This window comes from Hemiscyllium ocellatum, chromosome 2, assembly GCF_020745735.1.
Source record: "Hemiscyllium ocellatum isolate sHemOce1 chromosome 2, sHemOce1.pat.X.cur, whole genome shotgun sequence".
Taxonomy (NCBI): domain Eukaryota; kingdom Metazoa; phylum Chordata; class Chondrichthyes; order Orectolobiformes; family Hemiscylliidae; genus Hemiscyllium; species Hemiscyllium ocellatum.
This window is the reverse complement of record NC_083402.1, coordinates 15,687,097-15,704,140: the sequence shown is the minus strand read 5'-3', so window position 1 is coordinate 15,704,140 and position 17,044 is coordinate 15,687,097.

Here is a 17,044-nt window from a genome sequence, read left to right as displayed (position 1 = left end):
TGAGGGAGGATATTCCCGGAAATACATCCAGGGAAGTTATGTGGGTGGAACTGAGAAATAAGAAAGGGATGATCACCTTGTTGGGATTGTATCATAGACCCCCTGATAGTCAGAGGGACATTGAGAAACAAACGTGTAAGGAGATTTCAGCTATTTGTAAGAATAATAGAGTGGTTGTGGTAGGGGATTTTAACTTGCCAAACATAGACTGGGACTGCCATAGTGTTAAGGGTTTAGATGGAGAGGAATTTGTTAAGTGTGTACAAGACAATTTTCTGATTCAGTACGCGGGTGTACCAACTAGAGAAGGTGCAAAACTTGACCTACTCTTGGGAAATAAGGCAGGGCAGAAGACTGAGGTGCCAGTGGGAGAGCACTTTGGGGCCAGCGACCATAATTCTATTAGATTTAAAATATTGATGGAAAAGGATAGACCAGATCTAAAAGTTGAAGTTCTAAATTGAAGAAAGGCAAATTTTGATGGTATTAGGCAAGAGCCCAAAACGTCGATTTTCCTGCTCCTTGGATGCTGTCTGAACTGTTGTGCTTTTCCAGCACCACTCTGATCCAGAAAGACCTTTCAAAAGCTCATTGGGGGCAGATGTTCGCAGGTAAAGCGATGGCTGGAAAATGGGAAGCCCTCAGAAATGAGAATCCAGAGAAAGTATATTCCTATTCAGGTGAAAGGAAAGGCTGGAAGGTATAGGGAATACTGGATGACTAAAAAAATTGAGGAGAAAGTGAGGTCTGCAGATGCTGGAGATCAGAGCCGAAAATGTGTTGCTGGAAAAGCGCAGCAGGTCAGGCAGCATCCAAGGAGCAGGAGAATTGACGTTTCGGGCATAAGCCCTTCATCAGGAATGAGGAAGGTGTGTCCAGCAGGCTAAGATAAAAGGTAGGGAGGAGGGACTTGGGGGAGGGGCGATGAAGATGTGATAGGTGGAAAGAGGTCAAGGTGAGGGTGATAGGCCGGAGTGGGGTGGGGGCGGAGAGGTCAGGAAGAAGATTGCAGGTTAGGAAGGCGGTGCTGAGTTCGAGGGATTTGACTGAGACAAGGTGGGGGGAAGGGGAAATGATGAAACTGGAGAAATCTGAGTTAATTCCTTGTGGTTGGAGGGTTCCCAGGCGGAAGATGAGGCGCTCTTTCCCCAACCAACGTGTTGTTATGGTCTGGCGATGGAGGAGTCCAAGGACCTGCATGTCCTCGGTGGAGTGGGAGGGGGAGTTAAAGTGTTGAGCCACGGGGTAGTTGGGTTGGTTGGTCCGGGTGTCCCAGAGGTGTTCACTGAAACGTTCCGCAATTAGGCGGCCTGTCTCCCCAATATAGAGGAGGCCACATCGGGTGCAGCGGATGCAATAGATGATGTGTATGGAGGTGCAGGTGAATTTGTGGCGGATATGGAAGGATCCCTTGGGGCCTTGGAGAGAAGTAAGGGAGGAGGTGTGGGCGCAAGTTTTGCATTTCTTGCGGTTGCAGAGGAAGGTGCCTGGAGTGGAGGTTGGGTTGGTGGGGGGTGTGGACCTGACGAGGGAGTCATGGAGGGAGTGGTCTTTTCAGAATGCTGATAGGGGAGGAGAGGGAAATATATCCTTGGTGGGGTCCGTTTGGACGTGGCGGAAATGACGGCGGATGATACACTGTATATGGAGGTTGGTCGGGTGGAGGGGGTGAGAACCAGTGGGGTTCTGTCCTGGTGGCGGTTGGAGGGGCGGGGCTCAAGGATGGAGGAGCGGGATGTGATGGAAGGCATCGTCGATCACGTCTGGGAGGAATCTGCGGTCCTTGAAGAAGGAGGCCACTGGGCTGTACGGTATTGGAACTGGTCCACTAGACTACACCTCCTCCCACCCTGCCCCCTGTAAAAACGTTATCCCATATTCCCAATTTCTTCATCTCCGCCGCATCTGCTCCCAGGAGGACCAGTTACAAAACCGTACAGCCCAAATGGACATACTAAATGAATATTTTGCATCAGTATTTACTGTGGAAAAGGATATGGAAGACATAAACTGGAGGGAAATAGATGGTGACATCTTGCAAAATATTACAGAGGAGGAACTGCTGGATGCCTTGGAACAGGGAAAGGTGGATAAATCCCCAGGATCTGATCAAGTGTACCTGAGAACTCTAGTGGGAAGCTAGAGAAGTGATTGCTGGGCCTCTTGCTGAATTATTTGTAGCATCGATAGTCACAGGTGAGGTGCCGGAAGACTGGAGGTTGGCTAATATGGTGCCATTATTTAAGAAGGGTTGTAAGGACAAGCCAGGGAACTATAGACCAGTGAGCCTGATGTCAGTGTTGGGCAAGTTGTTGGAGGAAATCCTGAGGGACAGGATGTCCATGTATTTGGAAAGGCAAGGACTGATTAGGGATAGACAACATGGATTTGTGCATGAGAAATCATGTCTCACAAACTTGATTGAGTTTTTTGAGGAAGTAACAAAGAGGATTGATGAGGGAAGAGTGGTGATGTGATCTATATGAACTTCAGTAAGGCGTTTGAAAGGGTTCCCAATGGGAGACTGATAAGCAAGGTTAGATCTCACGGAATACAGGGAGAACTAGCCATTTGGATACAGAAATGGCTCAAAGGGAGAAGACAGAGGGTGGTGATGGAAGCTTGTTTTTCAGACTGGAGGCCTGTGACCAGTGGAGTGCCACAAGGATCAGTGCTGGGTCCTCTATTTTTTAGCATTTACATAAATGATCTGGATGCGAGCATAAGAGGTACAGTTAGTAAGTCTACAGGTGACACCAAAATTGGTGATATAGTGGACAGCGAAGAGAGTTACCTCAGATTACAACAGGATCTGGACCAAATGGGCCAATGGGCTGAGAAGTGGCAGATGGAGTTTAATTCAGATAAATGCGAGGGGCTGCATTTTGCGAAAGCAAAACTTAACAGGACTTATACACTTAATAGTAAGGTCCTAGGGAGTGTTGCTGAACAAAGAGACCTTGGAGTGCAGGTTCATAGCTCCTTGAAAGTGGAGTTGCAGGTAGACAGGATAGTGAAGACGGTGTTTGGTATGCGTTCCTTTATTGGTCAGAGTATTGAGTACAGGAGTTGGGAGGTCATGTTGTGGTGTACAGGACATTGGTTAGGCCGCTGTTGGAATATTGTGTGCAATTCTGGTCTCCTTCCTATTGTAAAGATGTTATGAAACTTGAAAGGGTTCAGAAAAGATTTACAAGGATGTTGCCAGGGTTGGAAGATTTGAGCTATAGAGAGAAGCTGAACAGACTGGGGCTGTTTTCCCTGGAGCGTCGGAGGCTGTGAGGGGTGACCTTATATAGGTTAACAAAATTATGAGTGCCATGGATAGAACAAAGACTCTTCCCTGGCGTCAGGGAGTCCAGAACTAGAGGGCATAGGTGTAGGGTGAGAGGGGAAAAATGGGGATGGGGCAACCTTTTCACACAGAGGGTGGTACATGTATGGAATGAGCTGCCAGAGGAAGTGGTGGAGGCTGGTACAGTTGCAACATTTAAGAGGCATTTGGATGGGTATATGAATAGGAAGGGTTTGGAGGGATATAGGCCGGGTGCTGGCAGGTGTGACTAGATTGAGTTGGGATAGCAGTTCAGCATGGACGGGTTGGACCGAATGGTCTGCTTCCATGCTGTACATCTCTATGACTCTGGAAATGTCTCAGTTTTGGAATTTTGGCATCACATCAAAACGAGGCCAGTGCCACCAAATTGCATTAATTTAAAGGCATCCGATGATTATATGAATCGGAAAGGCTCAGAGGAATATGAGCCAAGTGTTGCAAATGAGATTAGATTAGGTTGGAATATCTGGTCGACATGGACGAGTTGGACCGAAGGATCAGTTTCTGTGCTGTACATCGCTATGACTTTATGACTCTAAATTACCAGGAGAAAGTGAGGACTGCAGATGCTGGAGATCAGAGTCAAGAGTTTGGTGCTGGAAAAGTACAGCAGGTCAGGCAGCATCCGAGGAGCTGGAAAATCGACATTTCTGGCATAAGCCCTTCATCAAGAATGAGGCTTGTGGACCGTGGAGGCTGAGAGATAAATAGGAGGTGGGTGGGGCTGGGGGAAGGTGGATGAGAGTGCGATGGTAGATGAAGATGGGGAGCGGATAGGTGGAAAGGAAGATGGACAAGTCAAGAGGGCAGTGGCGAGTTGGAAGGTTGGATTTGGGCTAAGGTAGGGGGAGGGGAAATGAGGAAACTGGTGAAATCCACATTGATACCATGTGGTTGGAGGGTCCCGAGGGGGAAGATGAGGTGTTCTTCCTCCAGGTATCGGATAGTTAGGGTGTGGTGATGGAGAAGGTCCAGGACCTGCATGTCCTTGATGGAATGGGAAAGGGATTTGAAATGTTCTTCCACGGGGCAGTGGCGTCGGTTAGTGTGGGTGTCCCAGAGATGTTCTCTGCGCATTCTGCAAATAGATGTCCTGTCTCCCCAGTGTAGAGGAGACCGCATTGGGAGCAACAGATACAGTAAATGACATGTGTGGAGTGCAGGTTTTGCAATTCTTGTGGCAGGTGATGGTGCCGGGTGGAGGGGATGGGGTGTTGGGGGGCGTGGACCTGACAAGAGAGTAGCAGAGAGAATGGCGTTTACAGAAAGCAGATCTGTGTGGGGAAGGACTATCTATCACTAGTGCTAGGGTCTGTTTGTGGATGGTGGAAATGGCAGAGGATGATGCGATATATGGAGAGGTTAGTGGGGTGAAAGGTGAGGACCCGAGGGTTCTGTCCTTGTTGCAGTTGGAGGGGTGGGGTTCAAGGGCGGACGTGCGGGAAGTGGATGAGGAATGCTGGAAAGTATCATCGGCCACGTGGGAGGGGAAATTGCAGGCTTTGAAGAAGGAGGCCATCTGGTGTGTTCTATGGTGGAATTTGTCCTCCTGGGAATAGATGCAGCAAAGGCAGAGAAATTGGGAATAATGGATAGCATTTTTACAGGAGGCAGGATGGGGGTAAGTGTAGAGATTAGAGTGGTGCTGGATAAGCACAGCAGGTCAGGCATCATCCAAGGAGCAAGGAAAATCAACATTTCAGGCAGGAGCCCTTCATTCCTCACTTTCACGTGGGAGGAAGTGTAGGCCAGGTAGCTGTTGGAGTCGGCGGGTTTGTACAAAATGTCCATGTTGAGTCAGTCACTGGAAATGGAGATAGAGTGGTCCAGGACCTTACCACTTGCTGTCGAATCTCCTGCTCCTTGGATGCTGCCTAACCAGCTGTGCTTTTCCAGCACCACACTCTCGACCAACTTGCCCGCCTTCAATTCTAAACCTGATCGCTGCAAACACAGGTCCAATGCTTCTACCCAGTGTGTTTTCATCAGAATTGAAAAACATGAGAGGCTTCACAATCATTATGCCAATTGCAGGGACAGGAAAGCTGAAGATAGAGACAAAGTTCTCTGCTTAACACAACAAAACCATGGAAGGAGTATAGGAGCCAGGCAGGAGTGGCGAGAGTGGGGTGGTCACAATGGGATAAACCAAAACAAAGTCATAACCCCAAATGATTGGTCCGAGGGTCTTGACAAATGGGAGCCCCTGCCCTCTTAACTGATTGTAGATGGTGGGGAAAATTTGCTGAGCTGAATTAAGATCAATTTTTTTTTAAAATGTGGTTGTCATTTAACAGTTGAGATCAATAATCTTAGCTGATGGTTGATTCACAAACTATCTGCTCGGCCCTCACTTGACATTAATTACTTTTCACACATCATCCTGCTCATTAGCCTTCAAGTACCCTCTCACCTAATACAGCAACTTTTTACAAACTACTGCAGTGTTGAAAAGGATTCTTAACAAAAGCTTGTCGTTGATCAGAACACTTCAAATCATGTAGTCAATTGCACTTCATGAAAATACCTACTTAGACCCAAATTGTTTTCTGCCTGTCTGTTATTATCCAATTATAGCAACAAAATTATTTCATTTTTAATTCCTGCTAAGCAATAATGCTTTATGAACATTGATTGTCTATTTTGCCACATTCATAAATCAGAATTACCCCATACATTCTAACTCGCTTGGGAATGAAATTATTTTAGTCACAGTTTTCACATGGTTTTAGATGAACACTTTCACAAAATAAAAGCACATTTCACAAGAAGCATTGAATGCATGGGTGACTAGCATTAGAGGGCATACCATCATGACCTTCTCTGCAGGTAACATGTGTCAATTAATAGAGATGGTCCAGAGAAAGCCACAAGCCTATGAGGCCATGATTGGGCTGTTGTGACGCAGTGGTAATGTCCTTACCTCTGAACCCAGAAACATAAGTTTTTAGATTAGATTAGATTACTTACAGTGTGGAAACGGGCCCTTCAGCCCAACAAGTTCACACCAACCCGCGGAAGTGCAACCCACCCAGACCCATTCTCCTACATTTACCCCTTCACCTGAAACTATAGGTAATTTACCATGGCCAATTCACCTAACCTGTACATTTTTGAACTGTGGGAGGAAACTCACGCAGGCACAGGGAGAATGTGCAAACTCCACACAGACAGTCATCTGAGGCAGGAATTGAACCCAGGTCTCTAGCACTGTAAGGCAGCAGTGCTAACTGCTATGCCACTGTGCCACCTACTAAGCAAATGTGCAACTAGGCATGGGTGGGGATTGAACACACGCTCTTTGGTTTATGAGACCAATGCCTTACCACTTGGCCACTATGACCCATTCCCCCAGAGGTGTCTAATAACGTCTCTGAGTAAGTTGATTAGAAAATAGCTACATTCAGTGAGGGTGCAGAATCAATGCACCAGATCTAAGAGACAAATAAGGCTGTGTATGTTGTTATTAATTTTGAAATTAAATGGGCAAAGGATTAAGAAAAACATCTATCCAAATAATGCAAGAGAAGCTGCATGAGGACCCTGTTCAAAAGAACGACAACACACTGCAACACCCCCAACCTGTGAAGAGAAGAATATCACTACAAAGTCTTAGCCAAGAATGGATATCCCACAACTTCATGCACAGATGCCTGGCAGACAAACAACTGGGAACATGCCATGACCTAACTCACTAGTCACACCACCTTATATAAAAACTATAAAAATATAGTCTCAGAGCTAACAGCCAGAGTTCTCCAACCACTCAGATAAACCAACAGACACGCTCAGACAACAGCTCACCAGGACGATAGACCCTATACCCATCATGTGCAAGACTAAGGCAATTTACAGGATTCCATGCAAAGACCGCATGAAACGTAATAGAGGGCAAACAGGCACACAACTCACAATCCACATCCACGAACACCAACTAGCCGCTAAACGCCATGACCAGCTGTCCCTAATAGCATACACAGAGATGGCAAAGAGCACAAATTTGACTGGGACAACTCAACGATCATAGGATGAGCAATACAGAGGACAGCCAGAGAGTTTATAGAAGCATGGGGCTTATTCACGGACTCCATCAATAAGCACATTGACCTCAACCCAATAAACCGGCTACTGCAATGAACAACTGGAACCGGTAACTGGAATCAGCAGGAATGGAACCAAATAAATTTCTGAAGACACAGTACAGCAGCACTTCACAGGAGGCTTCAGATCACTGAAGGTCACCGAGACAGGGAACGAAATGTCTGCAAATCAACTTCTCAGCTCAGCAAGCATACCCACAAGTACGATTAGGAAATGTACCATATAAGGTTAAATCTACAGATTTCATATATCTATTTCCTTGGTTTCAAGATTAGTTTTGGACAGAATGAATTTTGATCTAGTCTCCTAGTTATTTCAAATTGCTTCCTGTCCGTTAATTGTCCGTGAAGCTTACCACAATTAGTTAAGTTTGGAAACTAAGAGACTAAATACTTCTTTAACAACATGATAATTATTAGTGAAATTGCAATGAAGAAGGTACAACTTCAAATTCAAACAAAACAAAATGCTACACGTTTGAAATCTGAAATGAAAACACAGAATGTTGAAGAAACATGAGAGAGAGAGAGAGAGAGAGAGAGACAGAAAGACAGACAGAAACAGGATTAACATTTCAAATAACCTTTTTGAAGTCTTTTAAATGGTCTTAGCTAGGACACAATGATAAGGGTTACATTTCGTAACATACTTACAGCCATCAAACTCATGTCATTTAAATTGGCCTAACTTAGCTTTTACAAAGTAACTTGCTTTGCTGCATTGCAACATTACATTGGGGCTCCTACAATCAACATTATATTACTTGTGGGGAGTTTTATTTTATGATTATGTAGAAAGCGAATTCTGCAGCACGTCATCGTAGACCTGATGTTATGGAAATTGTGATGATGCAATGGGTTTAAGAGGTGTACTTGGTCCTGGGTGTTTTATGAGGAATGATTGAGACAGAGGCGCAAGGCAGTCTGTTCCAAAGCCCAACAAGGAAACAGTTTGTGAGGCCTTGGTTTTATTTCTAAATTCAGAACAATAGGAGCAGACTGAGTGGGTGGGGCAAGCACCCACAGAACCAAAACTTTTAGTTTTAGGTCTATCAATAGCAGTTGCTGGGGTCATGAAGCTGTGTTTGGACGCTGAGGTAAATCTCTCCTTGCTCGTCCCTCCCTCTCTCGATGTTTTTCCTTCTAGACTGGAGAATTGCACATGAGACAATCTATTTTACTGAATCTGCCTTTGCCAAGGTTCAGGATGTTACTGGTCAAGTCCCCACATAATCTTGTGTGCTTCAATACATTTTTCTTCTGTATTCCAATGAGATAAGACCCACTGTACTCCTCCTCTCCTCAAAATACAATTACTCCGTACCTGGTTGCGTGAACTTTTCCTGTTCTGTCTAAAATGTCATTATATCTTTCTTAAACAAGATGTCCAAAACTGTTCATAATATTCCAGGTGTGGCCTGATGAATGCCTTGTACAGTTTTCACAAAACCTCCTTACTTCTATATTTGCAAATGTGCAGAAGATACATCCTGTTGTTGGGGAGTATGGAACTCGGCATCACTGCCTAAATGTCAGCAGTCTCCCATTGAAAATGGAGAGGTGGCACTTTTCCTTCCTCCCAGTCATGAGTCTTTGGAACATTCCTTCCAGAAAGGTGGGGAGCTGGGGAATGGAAGCACCGCCCCTGAATAATTTTACTGCAGGTGAGTAGAAACAGAACACGGAGCAGCACAGCACAGGAACAGGCCATTCAGCCCACCACACCTGTGCCAGCCATGATGCCATCTGCCTGCACGTGGTCTGTATCCCTCTATTTTCTGCCTGTTCATGTGTTCATGCAACATTAGCTTCTGTATCTTGTGAATATGCTGTCACTATTAGAGGTTATTTTGTCCTTTTTATGAAGAGAGGTTGCAAAGTAGAGGTTAGAAACTGGCTACTGAAGACGACTTGTGTAAACAACATGGTGGGGGGTGGTCTTGAGTTTTTTAAGAGCCTGAATGGGCATAGCCAGCTCTCACAGATCCAGATTTCTGTTTTTTTCTTTTTTTTTTCAGTAATATCAGAAGCTCTTGGGGTATCAAAATATTTGGAAGCTTCAGTGAATGTCTCCTGGCTGCTACACTATCTGAATCTTCTCTTGATGCTCTCTCCTCCTGGATTGGAGAACTGCATGTGAGAATTTGTGTCAGAATTTGCCTTTATAAGGGGTGTGTTTATGGGATGTTACCATATTGGAAAAGTAAATTAGTAATAGGCACTGTGTCTATTATTCGGTTAAGTTTCCAATAGGTGCTTTTTGTTTTGTTTAAATTTTAACTACAGTATTGAAATAAATTGTTTTTTTTCCATAACGTCAAGTAGGTTGACCAGTCACATCCAGAACATACCACTTCACAGCTACCTTTAAAATGAGAAAAAAAAGTTGGTGTCTAGCCTACCTTCTTCATATATTTTGAAGGGATCTGTTCTGGTCCGTAGCAATCTGCATTGACATATAAGATATGTCTGATGAAGGGCTTTTCCCTGCTCCTGTGTGACTCGCTGTGTGACTCTCTCTGTCTCTCTGCTCCTCGGATGCTGCCTGACCTGCTGCACTTTTCCAGCACCACTCTAATCTTGACTCTAATCTCCAGCATCTGCAGTACCCACTTGCGCCTATATAAGATATTTAGACCTACACAGAAGCAGAATTAGAAGAATTCAACAGTTTCCTCAATAATTGCCTCATTGTTTCTTAGATTCCCCACCGCCTGCTGCAGAAACTTGACCCTGAGCCCTTACAGGTCACTACTCCTCCTTTCACAGATTGTTTCTCTCTCTTTTGTGTTGCTGATAAAGTGCCTGTGAACGATTTGAAAGGAAGATTTGCCAGATGTCCCCACGTGTTTAGAGCGTTACCACAGATGCAAATGTCTTCAATCAGGACAGGCGTCAGGAGCACCCACATTCTCGAGTCACTGTACATCACCTGCCCTGCTGTTTTACAATATCTATCTATTCCATTATTTCACCGATTAAATTTTTAATTAAACAATCTCATCCTGGTGTGCTTCTATTCTTATTATTTCAATAAGTAATGTAAATCTTGTGTATAATTTATTTACAAGTTCTATTTTCTATCTGGCGTTTCTGCTTCATTGTGCATTATCTCTGGGTTCCCAGAGGCCCTGTCTGCCTAACATTATTCTGCCATGTGGAGAGCAATTTCACACAGTTATATAAATATTAATAAGGCTAATTACATCTACTTATGTCAAGTGTTCATACCAGCAATCTAGGATGTGGCATGAGTTCTGGGAAGAAATGACCTTCGCACATGATGCAAGGCTCTGCTCATTCTCTCTAATAAAAGCTAAGAGCCACAATGTGTCGAATGCTCAAAGAACTGAGGCCAACAATGCAATAACTGCTAATCTGAGAAACATGAGCTTTCGTTTCCTCACATTATAAGCTTCACTGCGTCGGATGTTTGCTCTGATGTGCTGTCAGATTTTTTTCATCTTGGGCCAGAAGCTGACTTTAACCTGCCTACATCAATCAGCAACTTCCGTTTGTATAGCACCGGTACCATTCTGGAGTAGCCCGAGTCTCCTTACAGCAGTGGTTATCTCTCGGGATCTGATGCTGAGCCACGGGCGCACGAGTCCAAGACGCCAGAACAAATGACCAGCCACTAGGAGAATGTTGGATCGCCTGCCAATTCAGGGCAGCACGAATCTCTAAGAATGGCCATGTCAGTCGGAAGGCCAGAGCTCAGCAGTGCCACCAGTAGATGTGGTCAGGGCTGAGGCTGCAGGAAGAATTTCTCTGTGTTGATGTACCCTTTAAGGGGGAGTTAGAAATCATTTTCTCATGGTCCTGAGGAAGAGTCAAACTGGACTCAAAATGATAAAATCTATTTCTCTCTCTCCTCAACTGCTGTGAAACGTTCTGATTTTCTCCAATATTCTCTGTGTTTCTTATTTTTTCTGTAGTGGGGCAGCACGGCAGCTCAGTGGTTAGCACTGCTGCCTCACAGCAGCAGGGACCTGTGGTGACATGGATTCTTCCGCATACTCTAACTTCCCCCCACAGTCCGAAGATGCGCAGGTTAGATGGATTAGCCATGCAAAATCCGGGGATACAGGGATAGGGTAGGAGAATGTGTCTAGGTGGGATGCTCATCAGAGGGTCAGTGTGGACTTAGTGGACCAAATGGTCTGCTTCCACATTGTGGGATATTATGAGTGAAAGTCAAGTCCTCTGGATTGGAAAATTGCCCGTTGCATCATTCAGACTTTTAAAAAGGGCGAAAAAGGAAAACCAGACAGTTACAGACCAGTTAGCCCAACACCTGTGTTGGGGAAATTGTTGGAGTCTGTAATCAAGGGTGAGGTAACTGAGCACCTTGAAAATTTTCAATTAATCAGGGAGAGCCAGCATGGATTCATGTCAGGTAGGTCATGTCTGACAAGCCTCTTTGAAATTTTTGAAGAGGTGATTAAGTTAGTGGACATGGGAATGTCTATGAATTTTTTTTTTGTCTGGATCTCAAAGGCATCTAGTAAAGTCCAGCATCAGCACCTGATAAGGTAGAGGCCCACAGAACTGAGGGCAAACTACTGACAAAGCTGGGAGATGGGCTAAGCAGCAGGCAACAGGAATTAGGGATAATGGACAGATAGGAGAAAGTGAGGACTGCAGGTGGTGGAACTCAGAGTCGAAAGTGTGGTGCTGGAAAAGTACAGCATATCAGGCAGCATCCGAGGAGCAGGACAATCGATGTTTCGGGCATAAGCCCTTCATCAGGATATGGGCAGATATTCAAATTGACAGGATGTGCCTCACAAAGATCTGTGTCAGGGGTTCAGTTATTCACATTATTTATTAATGTCTTGGGGTCATTTATCTGAATCTGCTGTTAATATAAAATTGGGCAACATTGAAGACAGATGATAGTGTAAAATTACAAATGCATATTGATAGACTAATGGACAGGCAAAACTGTGGTAGGTGGAAGCAAGTATGTGCTTATCCATTTTGCAGCAAAAAAACATAAGTTAGGATACTTTCTGGATGTTATGAAGTTGAATGGATGTCCAAAGAGACTTGAGGATTCGGGTGCATAGATCTTTAAGATTCCACAACAGGCAAAACAAAATAATCAAGAAAGCTAATGGAATGCTGACCTTCACATCTCGAATATAAGGATGTTGAAGTAGTTATACAATCACCTGGTTAGACCCCACTTCGGGTAATCTGAGTAGGTCTGGGCATCACACCTTTGGAAGGATGTATTGGCCTTGCATCGAGTACAAAGTAGGTTTGCAAAAATAATATCTGAAATTTGGAGGATATTTTATGAGAGCAATTACACAAATTAGGCCTGTTTTCTCCTGAGTTTAGAAGATTAAAGGGTGATCAGATTGAAGACTTCAAGATGTTGACAGGAAAAGGGAACATAGATAAGGATGAATTATTTCTAGAGTGGGATTCTAAAACTAGGGGACACAGTCCATGAATTAGGGCCGGACCATTCAGCAGGGATGTTAGGAAGTGCTTCTAAACACAAAGAGTGGCAGATGTTTGAAACTTCCTTCCACAAATTGGCACTGAATGTTGTTAATTATCAATCTAAGATAGAGAAATTCTCATTAAGCAAAGTTATTAAGGGATATGGGCCAAAGGCAGGAGTATGGAGTTAGGCCACAGATAAGTCATGATTTCACTGAATGATGAAACAGGGTTGAAGGGGTGAGTGGCCTACTCCTGTCCCTGTGTATCTATAACAAAAAAACCTTCATCCAACATCCGAGGAGAAAGAGACTTTGCCATTGAATCATGGAATATTCACAGTTCAGAATTGGCCATTTGGCCCATTGTGTTGTGCCAGCTCTCTGTAAAAACTTTGTTTTTATTCATTCACAGGAAGTGAGCATTACTGGTGCTGGTAATGTTTACTATCCATCCCTAGTTGCTCTTGAACAGGTGGTGATGGGCTGTCTTCTTGAACCATTACCCTCCTTGAGTTGCAAGGGCACCCACAGTGCTTTTGGGTCTGGAGTTTATGGTTTTTGACTAAGCCACACAGTGAACAAATGGTGATATCATTCTCAGAAAGTAGGTGCATGGTTCAGAGGAAAACCTTGAGGGTATTGGTGCTCCCATGTGTCTGTTATCCCTGACCTCATAAACAGTTCAGATTTTGTGTTTGTAGGGTGCTGTCTAAGGAATCTTGTTGAGTTTTCACAGTCCGTCTTGGAGATGGTACACATTGCTGCTACTGAGCATCGGTAGCTATCGAGCGTGGTCATTTGGCACTAACCCTCCAACTTGAAGTGAAGTGTGGAGGGGACAGTATTTAGGCTATGTCTTGAGGGGGGGTTGGTGGGTGCTGGTGGAAAAAATATGTTGATAGTTCATATAGTGCAGCAACATTGACTCACTTAATCTGAACTACCAACCTCTTTTCTCTACCAACATCCTTCACCCACTACCCCCTCCACTTCCCCCAACTATTGCATAACTGCTGTCCCCCCTACGCTTTACTTCAGTTTTGACAAAGCGTCATCTCGATTCGAAATGTTAGCTTGCTGTCTCTCCTTGGGTGCTTTCCATTCATTGTTTGCAGTACAGATTCCAGCATCTGCAGTAATTTGTTCCTAAACCCTACAACTTGTTTCCTCCTTAGATAATTATCCAACCCCCTTTCAAAAGCTACCACTGAAGTTTGCCACCTGACCTGGTTATTCACTGTTTGTGAGATCTTGCTCTGTGCCGTTTGGATTGCTACACATGACAGAATGACATAGGCTTCAAAAAGGTCTTTCACTGGGTGTGAAACACTGTGGGACCTCTCGAGGATGTAAAAGGCAGTACATAAATGCAAATTCTATCTTTGTTCGAAGCCATATGGTATTAAATGCATGACTTTGTCATTTGAACACAGATTCTTTTAAGCTGTTTGCTTACTAGCAATTATGCTGAACATGTGTGGCCTTGAGTTCTGCACATCTGCTCTAGTATCATTAAAGAAGACCTCCTGGTTGCCAGTCTTGTTGCTATGCAAGAGCGAGAAAGCTGTTCTAGAGATAGTTGCCGTGGTGAGCAACAGCAGCTCGCTGTTATCACTCAATCTGACAAACACCTTCTTTGCCAGGTACTTTGTGATGAAAAACGTAGCCAGAGCATGAATCCTGCCACTAACCCGCATTAAGCACAGCCTTTTCAAGTTTAATCAATGTTGTCTTAAGCTCTGAATAAATTAACATGCTAATGAGAAGAGACACAACCAGGACTGAGGGGGTTAGCTGGCAGTGCAGGGTGGCAAATTGCTCAGAGGATGATTGACAGCGATGTTGGATGGATGGCTGCCAGTGGGAAGGGTGAATGTTTGGCTTGTGATCCCTTGCAGTGAGCATGTGCACACAGTTTATTAACGTTATGCCACTAAGAAGAACTCATTGATCCTATTTGCACATTTTAAGAAACTTAAACATTCCACTGTAGGTTCTGCACATTCACAACTCATTGCTTGACGTCATGTTTGTCCCTTTGAAATAGCAGAGATCACCCACCAGTTCTTATATCTGAGCAGGAGTATCATTTGCAATTCTTTTTTAATGTCTTCTCTCACTCCCTTAATTAGGTTCTCATTATTTTCTGTAATTCACACAAGCTTCAATAAAATCACATAGAACAGAGTCAACAAAACTTGCAGTAATTACATGCCAGCAACAGGGGAGCTGACCGCCTGGTGGTATTAATTCAGCAAATCGAAGTAATGTTCCTGGGAACCTGGGTTCGATTCCCACCATGACAGATGGTAGAACTTGAACTGAATAAAAGTCTGGAGATTAAGAATCTCCTGTTGACCATGAAATCATTGCAGACAATCGAGGGGAAAACCCAGCTGATTTGTTAAGGCGCCTTCAGGAAGGAAATCTACCATCCTTTCCTGGTCTGGCCTGTACGTGACTTCAGACCCACAGCAATGCGGTTGGCTCTTAATTGCACCTGGGGCTATAAATGCTGGCCCGACCAATGATGCCCACATCCTGTGAAAGACTCAAATAATTGAATGCTACATAAATAAAGCCAGGGGTCCCAGGCCAATAGGACAGAGATGAGGAAGCATTTCTTCTGTCAGAGGGTGGTCAACCCGTGGACTTTGCAATGACAGAAGGTTGTGGAGGCCAGATCACTGAGTCTATTCAAGAAATTTATTATGATTGCATTAAATGCATCAAGGTGGGTGGAGAGAAAGCAGGAATTTACTGTTGGGATAGACCAATGATCCTACTGAATAGCAGGGCAGGCTCAAAGGGCCGAATTGCTCACTTCTGCTTCTAGATCCAACAACTTATGAGGACCTCAGAACACAGCTTCAATTTAAGGGAGGCAAAATGTCAGGGTTAATCTTGGATTGTACAGGACATTGTTGAGGCCACTTCTGGAACATTGTGTCCAGTTCTCATCGCCCTGCTACAGGAAGGATATGATTAAATTGGAGAGGATTCAGAAAAGATTTACCAGGATGTTGCTGAGACTGGAAGGCTGAGCTTAAGGCGAGTCTGGATAGCCTGGGGCCTTTTTCACTGGAGCACAGGAGTTGAGTGGTAACCTTATAAGATCACGAGAGACACAGAGAAGGTGAGGGAATCTAAAACTCAGGGACATACTTTTAAGGAGAAAGATTTAAAACGAAACTCAGGGGCAACTTTTACACACAAAGGGTGGTTCATATGTGGGATAAACAGTCAGAGGAAGTTGTAGATGCAGGTACAATTACAATATTTAAAAGACTTTTGGACAGGTACATGAATAGGAAAGGTTCAGAGGGATATGGGCCAAATAGAGGCAAGTGGGACTACTTTAGTTTGGGAAACATGGCCAGCATGGACAAGTTAGACCGAATGGCCTGTTTCCATGCTGTATGACTCTGTAAGAGTTCATTAGATGGCTAGATGCTGTGTACTCCTGGTTGAAGAGTCAAGAAAAGTGCAGCCCAAAATTTTCCCACTGTGACACAATCTTGAAGCATGAAAGTTGTTGTGAATCCCAGGTGAGCTATAGCAATGGTGAGAGAAAACTCATGAGAGAAAAGTGTAGAGTTGGGTATTTTTGACTCTGAGCTTGTGACCCCAGAATGTCACTTGAGGTCCTGTCCCTGGCTTTGGAAAGGATGGTCTAGAACTAGAGGATCAAGACTCTGAATAAGCAATCAGCCATTCAGGGTTGAGTTGAGGATACATTCAGAAAGCTTTGAACCTTTGGAATTCATTATTCCAAAGAGTCCTGGAGGTTCAGTTGATGGGTACATCCAATTTAAGATGGATGGATATTTTGGTGGATAAGGGAACTAATGGATATGGAGACAGAGCAAGAGAGATAACTGGATGGTCAGTTATGGATGTTAATAAATGGTGCTGCTTTCAGGGCCAAAAGGTTTACTGCTATCGCTAATATTCTCGTGGTCAGATATCAGCAATGGAGATTGAGGGATGAAAGATTATTGCTGATATGTAGAAATGTAGAGTTGATGTTAAATACAATCACCCACAATTTTATTGAATAACAGGGTAGGTTCAAAAAGTCAGGCGGCCATCTCTATTTCTTTGATTGTATCTTCATAATTTTATGGTGAGTCTTACTGACAAGGGAA